At 37.7% G+C, this 13,138-nt stretch overlaps 1 protein-coding gene across 14 annotated transcripts in view; it reads left to right on the top strand.

Annotated features, from left to right (window-relative positions):
* Positions 1–13,138, top strand: part of LOC139143493 (neuropeptide S receptor-like) — a 215,979-nt gene that overhangs the window by 126,705 nt on the left and 76,136 nt on the right. The window contains exon 4 of one of the 14 annotated variants that reach the window (XM_070713862.1): positions 2,491–2,571. The exons of the other annotated variants lie outside the window; for them this stretch is intronic. The gene's annotated coding sequence lies outside the window, so the exon portion shown is untranslated. The remainder of the gene's footprint in view (positions 1–2,490; positions 2,572–13,138) is intronic. 14 annotated transcript variants of the gene reach the window in all.

The raw sequence follows: 13,138 nt of genomic DNA, 5'->3' as shown, positions 1-13,138 counted from the left end.
ATCGATTTAATCATTGAAACACACGTGTACGCAGTACGTAATATATATATTTTGTACTTTGTATACGACGTAATTTATAGAAATAAAGATATATAGCATAGATATAGTAGATGGATAGATAGATAGATACATATATAGTTATATAGATACATCCATCCATCCATCAATCATCCATCCATCCATCCATCCATCCATCCATCCATCCATCCATGCATGCATCCATGCATGCATGCATGCATGCATACATACATACATACATACATACATACATACATACATACATACATACATACATACATACATACATACATACATACATACATACATACATACATACATACATACATACATACATACATACTACATACATACATACATACATACATACATTGTTGTAATTAATCTGCGGATAATCTTATCATCTGAATTTGGGCAGATTTAATAGTAGAACTGAAATGCATAATTTTTTCGACTGAAAGAGATTCTTTCGCTGCCTCTGAGGTAATTTTAAATGGTTGTTGGCGTGCTATGTGACAAGTAAATCTGTAGATGGTTTGTTTCGATATAGGGCCCATAGATTATTTATAACGTAATCTCCTGAAGGCAATGAAATCTTCTAGGTGTTAGTGAATGAACGTTGTCGATTTTAAAATGCAGTCACCTCAGGAATAGGCAATGCGGAACTTGCAGTACTGTACGTCGTAAACAGGATTGCCTCTCTACATTGTAATGTATGGCCATCATTCGATGTGCTCTTTCGCCACTGTGGAAGCGAAAACGACCGAAAATGAGGGAAAGGAAAAGGCACAGATAACGTGTTGAACTCGGAGAACAACACCCAGACACTGAATATTTTTGCAAAGCTGGAACGATCGTGCGACGAAGTCGACGAAGCGGTTGCCCTTATTTCCAGATTGGCTTCTTGACCGACGACCTATTGAAAAAAGGGAGTTTATGGAAACGAGATGTTTAAGACTGCCCACTGTACCCCTTCAGAATTTCAAAATTCCTGAGAGAATTAGGACACCACTCAACATCCTGCGTATTTTGAGGAATACGCCTCCCTCTGGTAGCCCATCTCTCTACATTGCTAGCCTATCAGCAATGTATTGTTCTGAGAAACTCGGACTCAGCCGATGAAACCCACGAATCCCATGAGGACGTCCCTTATTACACGCTTATTTCACAATTTCCACGATCCGACGTAATGTATTTATATCCGATTCGTGATATGCACGATATCAGCCTACGTAAACGTCTTGGGATGCTTTTCGGGGTTGAACACAGTCGTTGTTAAATCTGCTTTTGCTATTACTTAGCAGCAGAACGTACACAGTAGGCTAACCGTTATTCTTTGTGTTCGGATAATGAACATGTTGATAGGCCGCCTGAAAAAATATTCTTGATTAATATGTGACTTATAACAAGTTTTCTGCAGCTTCATTAGCTCTAACTATGTTATGTATTTTCCAATATCTTTGCTCGTCAAGTACGTAGTGTGCAACTTAGCAATAATGTCTGTATATGAGTGTAGGGTCCAATGTTATAGTTGACATCTTAATGTAAGTCCGGACTAGAATTTATTTGTAAACAATAACAACTATTATTGTGCACAATATGTTGTGTCAGCAAGGCTTCAGCTTAGTAGGTCTTAAATATATGCAGGAGAGGAATAACAAAATTTGCTGTTTAATTGAACAAAAATAATGATAATATTGTAAAATATTATAGCTATATTGCCCCTCAAAATGTCCTCTGCAAAGCAAGAGTAGCAATTGAATGCCAGGTAACGGATTGCACTTGTAGTTACATTTTGCAGACAGAGAAATTCTTACACGCATGACGACCAAAAGGAAGAGCATTTCCATGGTTGCCAGCTGTATTTTTGGACCTGTTCTTAATCCAGTGGGGAAATACGAGGCGATTTCGCAGTCAAGTCACGCCTGGGAACCGTGTTCAGAAATTCTACAGTTGTAACGTACTTGTGCGATTTTGAAGCTAGGAATTTACCCGACATGACGGATTTCAATCGCGGACTCACGGCTCAGAAATCAAAACGCCGCATGATGGATGCGACCGATCACCAGCATTCATTACAGCGTAAAATTACATCAGAGGACGTCAGCGGTGCATCCGCATGCTGAATTCTGCCTTTCTTTTGCGAAACACGGCGCCGCCGGGCAGGAAGCAATCGAGCGCGAAATCAAAGGAATCAATAGCGTGTACCCACGACCGAAATGTGAAGATAATGTTAGCATGTATGAAAAAGTGTCGCTCGGAGGGGCGCTTCGGTAGTTTGTTGTCAGTTGTGTTTGAATGATTGGTCTCAAACTGTCTCTGTAGACAGTTTGGTCTAACAAAACTAGAAGGCGTCCTAGAGGTAGTAATATTTCTCTTTGTCATAAACAGTGACATGAGTTTCCAATCTGAACCACTTAATACCGCTTCCATTTCTGCAAATGATGGCAAATATATTTCATTTTCCCTCAGAGGCTGCTTCCAGAAGAGGAAAGCAAGAATTAAATCGCAGTTGTCTGACGACAAGCATTTCTCGAATCTGCGCATTCATTGGTTAGTAATCTCTCCTAACCGCCAGCTGTTTAATAACTGTTATTCCCAATCCGTTAAATTCATTTTACAATGATATTTGAAGTATAGAAAGTGTTCCGGGGATATTAGCATGTTTCAATAGCCGGTTAACGTAATTTACGATGTAATTCTGAGAACACTTAGCTGACGAGAATTCGAGAGAACGCGTTGCATATGACAAGGTAAATCCCTACGTCATATTTTGAACTCAAGCCACCTTCGAAATCTGACAAGGCCCCTGTCACAGTGCGCCTAAAGGGCAGCTGATATTAAGTTTGAAAATAATAGTTGTAAACTTTCTCTCCCTGTTTGCTCGAGGAAGCATTCAACTATTCCATTTCGCAAGCAAGAATAACAATCAGGAGTAACCACGCAAATGTTTGAATTAGAGTAGCAAATTATCCCGAGTAATGATATTTGAAAATCAATATGTCCGAAATTCGCGATGTTAAGTCTATTGGAAAATATATGTTTCGAAATGCGCCCACACAGGTTGTAGACGAGCAACCAACTGTGAATTTTCGGTTCTGAACCGTGTCCTCGAGGCGGATTCTTCCCCACTGCGACGAAACGACAGTCTTCATTGATCACGTCGCCAACTGAATACCACAAATGCATATTAAACCGACACAAATGCACCATAACGTCCCCCTTTAAATGGTCGTGGCATCCTTTTGAAAGATCCATCTCCCGACACTCATTGGAACTCATCCTTTCGAATATTAAAAAACGGTAAAATATCTTCTCGTAATGCAATAATGTAATTATGTAATTCCGTACTTAATGGATTGGGCATTGAAATAAGTTCATAACCCAAAAACATAATTTAATTTCTTCTGTTTTAACCGACTGAGTATACAAAATATGTTATTCATACCTTGAATGGAACTAATAACGTACATCATGGTATTCATAATATGAAATGATTTTAGTTCTTAATTTTTAAATACCCTTATATGCATATAAACACACATAGGACACAGCTTTGCAGATGATAAAAGCATGGAACGAATTTTCTTGTTTCGTTTCCAAGAAGTATCTTGTGCGCCAATATGTGCTATTGCAAGTAAGTAAAAACGACTTAACTCTGCGTTAATGCATTCAACGTCAGTATTTTTTACATGGTTTGTTTTAGAGTTTATTTTCTAAGAAGGATAACGTTTAATGATGAATTAATCATCTTACTTCTTTTCTCAGTAGGGAGGTATCCATTTTTTGCACGTACTTTAAAACGCAAACTGACACACTTAATTATAAGATAAATGCGCCTCGGGGACCGATATTCGGACTCTCGCAATTTTACAATTCTCTTCTAATTTACCACGTGTGGGGGTTAATTTTAAAGCTCACGGAGTAAAAATATAATTCACCTTCTAAGTTTTCGAGAATCGAAATTTTTATTTGCCCCGTCGCGTTAACTCAAAGATGGTGGCCATTTAGAATTTCAAATATTGGTAAATGTTGTATACGTTGTTCCTCTCGTACGAAACTTTACACGGTGACCCCTGATTTTTATTATTGATTTGGTAAGACAATGCATGGAACTTTCATGAAGGAAAGTTTTGACGAAAGTATAAGTTTTTAATTTTCGAGGCACATGCTACCTTAACAGTCGGAATTCATATTTTAAACAAAATACGGAACTTCTTGGCGTCAAGTGTACAGTTTCCAAAAACGCCTAGATGCCCTTTCTTTCTTAGGATTGTATATCTGATACTCGAGGTTAGCTTTATTCTTGATTCAAGGTTCCTTTATCCTTTAAGAATCTGCAGGTGCGGTTCCAATGTCGTTTGTTTTCGGTTGTTGCCATTATGGATGCACAGTCGTCTTTGACAATACTCAAACACAAGAGTGCGCTTTTCATCTCCGCGGTTTTCTTACGTATTCCCGCCGGCGAAAAAGATTTAACACATTCTACCAACCTATTCCAGATGCATGTCACGTGGTTACGCGATGTGGTCATCCGTGAGTGAGATATTATGACTCGTAAGCAAAAGGCATACCGCATGTTTATCCAAATTATCGTATGATCGGCTAGTTCTTACCTTGCCTGCATGCTCAAATAATCTTGCCATCTTCTCAACGTACAATCAAACGACTTTTTACAAATATGCAACTTGTTGAGTCCGGTAGACTGGCCAATGCGTCATCCTGTCCACTCACCTGTGTCATTTACAAATCCTCATAGCTCATAAGAAAATAGGAAATGTAATCATGTCTCCTTTCCACTTGCGTCGACGGATTCATACTTGATTGCTATCGTACGGATGACGAGTTTTATGCACCATCTTACACTTTTATGGGACACTGTGGCTTAACTAAACGGAATCTCAACCCCCTCTTGTTTTTTAGTTGGTGTTAAGTTTGAAATCAATTTGAATGATAAACTCAGCCATAAACATGTTTTTGAAATTTTTGGAAGCAAAAACGCGAATTACTTTTGGCAAATTTAAATTTAATGACGTGTAGATATTTATAAAAAATCCAACACTTTTATTTCTTTAACTTGTTGGCGTTGCATATACCAGCATTCATTGTCTCTATGCAATAATACAGACACATTTGAAGCGCCTTTTCAAGTTAGTGCCCAAGCTTTATCTATATAACGTTTTCAATTATTCCGTGGGCTAACTATTGCCATTGTCGGGATTTTGATTAGTCAATACATCTGTGACATGCCAGAGATGGCTCTTTTACTTGACATTACAATGCCTTTAGTTTTAGTGGCCAAATAGTGTAACTCAAGAACCACTTGAATATATGTGATATATTTTCACGTATTCCATAATCGATGCAATGTACAGCCGTACAAGACTGTCCAGCCCATCAAGAGGATATTACACACAATGTAATATCATTGTTCTAGAACTTTTTCAACAAATGAGGCTACAAAGGAACATTAAATCAATAATATATGTTAAGTACAACATTTATGTAGGATCGTGATGTAGTTACAAGCAGCTGTTTTTTTGCAATTCAAAAACGTTTGTGTGCTGTTTTACAGCAGAGGGCATTGGGAATATTCTGGTATCTCTTCTGGAGATTACGTCTACCTCACTGCAGTTCGTTTTCGTTCGTGCAGGTGATCTCAAGCTTTACAAGCTTAGCGGTAAATTCAAACTTTAAAAAGTGCTCAACAAACTCTATCGTTTTTGATCATCTACTCTTTTGGAAAAAAAGCCAGGTACATTTCAATCTTAGAATATCATAATGAAGTTTCCCTTAAGGCATCGCATACCATAAACGATCCATTACTTGGCATATTAAAACACGGAAATAAATTTTGTCGTGATCAAAAACAGTCGATTGAGCAAACGTAATATTTTCTCGTTTTCAGTCACCTGAAATAGCGTATGAAAAACGTTTTGTATCTGTCTTTCATCTCTTTCATCGATGTCTACACAATCAACAGGACTGAATGAATATTTTTTGTCGGAAAAATATGTTTCGCTGCAGGCTACCCGCATTGCAAAGAATTCAGTTTCTGCGAAGAATGGGCGTGCCACTGTTCACGGCACATGTCGGTTGGCTTGCAATAACGCAGTTGAAGTTTGCTGTAAACGCGGTTTTCGCAGCCACAGTATAACGACGCCTAGAGCCTTTTGTTCTTGTTCATCAGACTCCGACTAGTGTGTGGGTGCTTCTTCCATGGAATGTCCTCAATGGATTGGCGACAATGACACTCATATTATGCCGCTTTTCTGAATAGTCATTTGCACATTGTGAATTAGTATCAAAATAGTCTTCAATATCCGGTAGAGCCTGAACCCTACTTCACATGTACTTTCGCGGGACCGGAAGGAGCCCAAAACATCCGCTTTGTGCTATTTCCGACTCAAATTTATCTTTCACGTGGAGATATTGTATAGTTTGCATCTGTGGTCTCAAAACATGCTTGTTACGCTCACAGGTCACAAAACGCAGTCGGCATGCAACCGCTTTAAGAGAACGCATATGAAAACACGGCAAACATCTGTAAGTGTGTTCAGTGCCGAAGGTGTTGTCGTTCTCTCACGGAAGTTGAAGACAGCCCTGATTATGCATATTTATGAACCCAACATCGGTATTTACACACCAATACTGCCTTTTCAGAACTTTTGCCCGAAGACAACCATTCCTGTCCCTCAGCTGTGACATTCCCTACCACAAATAAGGGTATCACTAATGCATGATATCGACCAGCACACTTTTACAATGCATATCTTTCTTTGCTCTTTTCCGCGATGCATATATAATATGAAACATTAGTCCGTTTGAAAACTAGAAACCCGCCGGATGTATTAGACAAGAACTTGGGAGGCTTCATTGGTGTCTTCGGTCATGTAATCAGTTCTCTAATCGAAACGAAACAAGAAAGCATACCTTGTCTGAAATCAAGTGGTATTATTTGTATCACACAATATATGAATATTTACTAATTATAAGGTTTATTGTTCATTCTTAAACAATGATAATTAATACATTTTTGTGAATGGATGTTATTATGTCACGGTTCTGCTATTGAATATAACGACATGAAATATATGTGACAGTGGACGTTATACAACATTTGTTCACTGAAATGCCTGGAAAAGATACGATATGAACATGCACATTGTTCTCTTATTTCAAATTGTGTTGTATTGTACTCAAGTTTTGTAGCAGCCCTTGGTAATAATGCGTGATTCGATTTGCAATGCTGAAATATATCGCATTAACGTTTTTCCTTTAACGGCTCAACACTCACACGAGTCCACTGAAGGTAGTTCGCACGTCGAAATTGAAAGACATACTCTTTTGCTAAAACTTTCCTGGGGCGACATACCATTTTCGTTCATAACGAAGAATAAATACTACGGGTCAGCGTGCGAAAGTTGGTACTAGACAAACAGATTATCCAATAGTTACCGACACTTGGAATTCAATTCACCCGCTGTTCCATTGTTAACCCTATGGAGAAAAATTAAATTTTGGTTTTCACAAAATAAACAGTTGAAAAACGTTTTTACTTAACAAACTTCAAAATTAATCTACCTTCCCTCACAAGTAGTAGACCAACAAGTTTTACAATGCTCATTCTACTTTGAGGAAATACATTGGTCGAAAGTACACGACACAATTCATTATCCTTAAGAACTAAGTCACCGGTTTCAATGTCTTAACAGATTCATATCTGAACATTTAACTAAAAGAGCGATTCCGAATGTTCCGAATAGAACGCTCTCAGTTGTGTTAATCAATTTAAATCTCACACAATAATGTCACAATCTGAACTTAAATATTCAACTTTAGAGTCAATGTTGTTTCACCTGCTTTCTTGGACGCTCGCTCTCGAGATATTGATCATCCTATAAAGTTGGATATTTAAAAGGCCATTCTTTGAAACCCGTCTGTTTAAATACCATCACGTATTCCTCTTTTTTTCTTGTCACTGACTCCTCTAGTTATTCCGTTGAATATAGCTTCCATTGATCAGCAATGCATAGCATTTTTGCTATGAACATGTATCTGTATGGGACTATAAAACTGATTATGAAGCTGTATGTGAATAGGACCATAAAATGGAACTATGAAACAAAAGCTCACGCGTTAGGAAAGGAATATCGCAAAAGTATCTTTCACAGGAAACCTTATATTAAATACATTATTCGTATCATAATAAACTGTAGAATGGACATTACCAGCCAGTAGGTGGCGCACCACATTTTCTTCTGAATTCAAGTATCGTCTTGACACTCCAAGGATAATTTGGATGATTTTCTGATCTGCGCTATTATATATGGGTACAACTCGCCACTGTGGTATTTGATCAAAATAATGTGACATGGCTCACGTGTTCCTTTCAAAAAACCCTACCTCTGTGGGCTTTTTAGGTTTACTTGATTACCATCACGTGATTGCCAGATGAATTATATCAGCAGTTGACTGTTTATCTACGGTTTCCCCTTGCACTCATAATTAAAGCGCAGATACTTATGTTTCAGGCAGTTATCGTCTAATGGCGTGGTTGTTCCTTCATTTGAAAGGAGAGTTTTCTTAATTTCTCTCATTTAAATTCGCAATCAAATGAATAGAGCACTTGAGTTTCTCTGTTAGATACTAGAAGAAAATAATATAGAGGAATTAAACAGGAAGGTTGATGAGTATAACATTATGCTGTTTCCATAAATGCTCATCTTTTGACAGGGAACATGAACTTTGAAATACATTACAGCAAAAAGGCTCCGCTCTGAAATATTTATGAGAAGGTGTTGAATTTCACGTGAGTAGCCATTCTACACAAAAAACTCGAGATGTAAAAGAAAATCTGATTACTTCAGGTGCCAGATGAATATTTTTTTGTAGAATAACGGTGTAATCGAATACAAAACGAAACAGAAGAATCTCTCGGGCGACTAGAATTTACACGTGCTTTTGTAGTCGAAGGCCGCCTGTTGAAACCCGCTCCATACTTTGGATTTTTAGCTGCAAGGTAGAGGCACAATTATTGCGTTCACACTGTTCTACGCTCCTAATCGACTAGTGACGCTTCTTGAAATGATTTTGCAGAGCCGATTTGTGGCCGACGAAGATCAATTACGGAACTGCGTTCTCGTTCTGACCGCAAGCAATAATTTCCTGTAGAAATGCGCGTCTTGTACGGGCTTCGCCCAGTGTTTGAGATTGCAAGGGAGCGAAAAGCCCGGTATGGATCCTTACACTGAATGTAACTGTGAAAGAACACACCCTTGTATGGAATAAGCCAAAAGCCCGTGGGATCTCCAACTATTTGTTTCCGTTCTGGCATCATAAGATACAAGGTATATGTTCAAATGAGAAGAGCATGCAAGCAGAAGATGCCGGTGTCAGTACAATCTGAGCTCCAGAAATGAAACACATCTTTTTGAAAGGGAAACCAATCATATATCATTTGCATCATCTTCGTTGCTGAATTCTAGGAGTATTAAATGCAGGAGAACACCAGTCACTAGCGTGTAAAGAGATACCTGGGCCTCTCTATTTCAGCTGCCTCTTTGTTTTGTAGTAAATGAAATGAAAAGTTCAGTCTTTTGACTGAACTGAAACTAACAAAAAGTTACGCATTCTCGTACATATTTACGTCCTACTGAATTATTTATGATCAACGACAGGCATGATGCCGCATGAGTGAATGCATTCTCATACTAAACAGATTTTTTTCCCGTTTCTCACCCACCCTATCACCTACCTACCTACCAACTCAATCACCTTCAAAACCGTTAATTTATATATCTATCTGCCTTACTGTATCTCTATCTACCTGTTAACCTATCTCCTTATTTTAATGACCGATCGATCGATCGATCTAACCTTCCATTCATACACTACCTTTCTACCTATGTACTGATCAGTATATGTATCCTAGGTATATCAGATACAAAGGTACATACAGAGATAAATATTACGAAGACATAGATAGATAGATAGATAGATAGATAGATTGATAGATAGATAGATAGATAGATAGATAGATAGATAGATAGATAGATAGATAGATAGATAGATAGATAGATGCATGCATGGATGTTGCATGCATGCATCCATGTATGCATGAATACATACATACATACATACATACATACATACATACATACATACATACATACATACATACATACATACATACATACATACATACATACATACATACATACATACATACATACATACATACATACATACATACATACATACATACATACATACATACATACATACATACATACATACATACATACATACATACATACATACATACATACATACATACATACATACATACATACATACATACATACATACATACATACATACATACATAGAAAAAAATATATGCACGAGTCGCAACAAGGCAAGTGAACTCAAATCACATCGACAATTATTAAAGAGGTGCCGTTATAAAAGTTGTGAGTTATCTTGAATAGCGTCAGTAGTACTGCTATGCAGATTTGCAAGAAGTGAAAGTCGCCCACTAAGTCCCCTCTTGATAACATCAGCACGGTTACCACATGAATTAAATCTCTTTTCCTAGCACATGAACGAGCAATATTGAGACTAAAACATTAAGCACAAGTACATTTGTAATATGATAAAACATTTTCGCAAAAACAAACATTACCAAAACCGAATGTCTCATCACAGATGTAATGAGGAAATATTAAAAAAGAGACAGTGTTTCACAGTTGCACTATCTTCGCAAACCTTGTTTGATATGCAAAAATCTTAGGAAACGTTCTTATGTTTACATATCGACTTAAAATTCAAATCGGCCAAATATGCGTAACCGTAATATATCATATATATGTTGAAAAACAGTAACATCATCAATGATATTACAATGAAAACCACTTAAGAATGGGCGGTACCATTGAACTAAATGTTATCACACTTGTGTAATAGGTCTGTAAAGTTGTTCCAAAATTTGCCTCAATATTTGCACTTACTTGTTGCAACTGCGGAGAAAATCAAAGAGTTTTTACGGACCCATAATAAACACACACCAGGGAGTACACTGTGTGGTGCACTTCATGTACACGGAATCATATTACATTCCTTTACCACCCTGCGTTACATTGTATCACAGCTGAGTCAGTGTCAAGTTGCCATAAGACTCTTGTCCTTGCTGTTGCATGGTTTTAAGTTATTTGACAAAAAACTCTTGGTCCGCACGAAAAAAGGTGTATATTAACCAGAAGCTAGAGGGGAGAAAGTTGTCAAAATGTACGTGTAGGTACATGGGCTATCTGCAAAAGTTTTGTCAACAATGGTGAATTGACATGCAGGAATTAGGGTATGCAACCATATCTAGACAATTACAGTGGAAGCCTACTGTGAAACAACACTATCATCCGCCTTGCCGCAACCCAATTATAAGTACTGATACTGCAGTAAATGTTTGAACTTCTCAGACCAATTACACAAGTGCGATAGCATTTAGATCTATTTCATTGTCCATTCTTTAGTGGTTTTCACTGTAAAACTACGTTTGTACAAAAAACAACCGTGCGATTTGCCTAAACCACAGTGTGATCATCCTTGATTGATTCGGAAGCAAGATTCGAGTCAAAGACAATAACTTTCCGTAAACATACTACGGTATAAATGTTACCGAGGACACAGATAAATAAACTGTCTCAGATTAGTCACTTGAGGATGATTACTCACATCAGGCACATTTCAGGAACAACATCAGCGCCTTCCTGTTGTAATCATGCACAGATCGTAAACTGAATATACTGCATGCCTCGTAAAATATCATTAAAGCCAGTGTTATTCATCAAAGCATGTTGTCGGCATTTGTTACAAACTCTGAACAGACTCCGCTATTGCTCACAATATCACGACAGTGTACGACATAGCTGTATGTATCTGCGAGGGCAATAACCGGTGATGCGGATTTGGTTGGAGTCAGTTAGCCGTGCTAATTACAACCAGGTGAGCGCTATTACAAAGTACGGTCATCTTTTAATCTCGAAACATAAAAGTTCCATATATGTGTTTTCATATCATTGTCCGGAGAAAAAAATTGTGTTTAAGTAGAAGTCTAATTTTTATCTTAGTCATTTCGGTAGTTTAGCAATTGTTGAGACTGTCAAGTTATTGTAAAAAAGTTCAAAACGATCAGGGAAGACTAAAATTGTACTCATGTTGCCTTTTTTCATTCCATTTTCTCTTATGATTGTTCAGCGAGATGTTTGCTTGAACTAAGCTGATAGCTTATCAGTTCCGTAGGCTACGTAAGAAAATGTCATTTACTTCTTAGGGTTAAGTCTGATTAATAAATGTACCCATAATAAGCGCGATGTGCATTTTATTTTAGATAAGGAGAAAATCCCGGTCGCGAAAGGGCGCGTTAAGATTACTGGAGTATTGACTTTTTCTTGAAGATTTGTCAGTTGCGCTCTTACGTCTTTTATATAAATAGAAGAGACTTTACATCGCTAAAATGACAACCAAAAACTTAATAAAATTTAAGTCGAATGCACATTGCCACATTAACCACGTTAATTTGTATGCAGGTTTCGCTTAAACCTCGAAGGCCGCTTGACTCACATTTACATACAAAAATCGGTAACCGCAAATTTAATTCCATCTGGCCACGGAGAAATTCCGTTTGTTTTGCCCATTGAGATACATTGTCTCCTAAAACCATGTTTTTTGCTATGCAATTGCTCGCCTCAGAACATCTTTTATTCGAATAACTCGACAAAAGGGCGAGTTAATCGGCGAGGAGTTGGAGCTAATAGGAGTCGTGTCACAGTCACATCTCCTTAGTTTGCGAATCTCGTTTTTCTGCTATTACAAACTGCTTTGTATGCATGCACGGATTCCCGCACGGCAAGGGCACTCGGCGAATGAAAGTAAACGTCGAATGATTGTCCAATCACAGCTGCCGCACAAATGCTTCCAATGGCCAGAAAGTCTTAACATGACTAAGTTTTGGTCGATTTAATTTCATCATTACGTCCATTTATTCACAATTGTTTTATCTAGTAGTCGATAATACTGTCGTTTTCAGGTCAACAGCCTCACTTCCGTCGTGAAATATTAA

Source organism: Ptychodera flava, chromosome 11 (genome assembly GCF_041260155.1).
Source record: "Ptychodera flava strain L36383 chromosome 11, AS_Pfla_20210202, whole genome shotgun sequence".
Classification (NCBI taxonomy): domain Eukaryota; kingdom Metazoa; phylum Hemichordata; class Enteropneusta; family Ptychoderidae; genus Ptychodera; species Ptychodera flava.
Note: the sequence above shows the minus strand (reverse complement) of the source record. Positions and strands in the feature narration are given on the sequence as shown.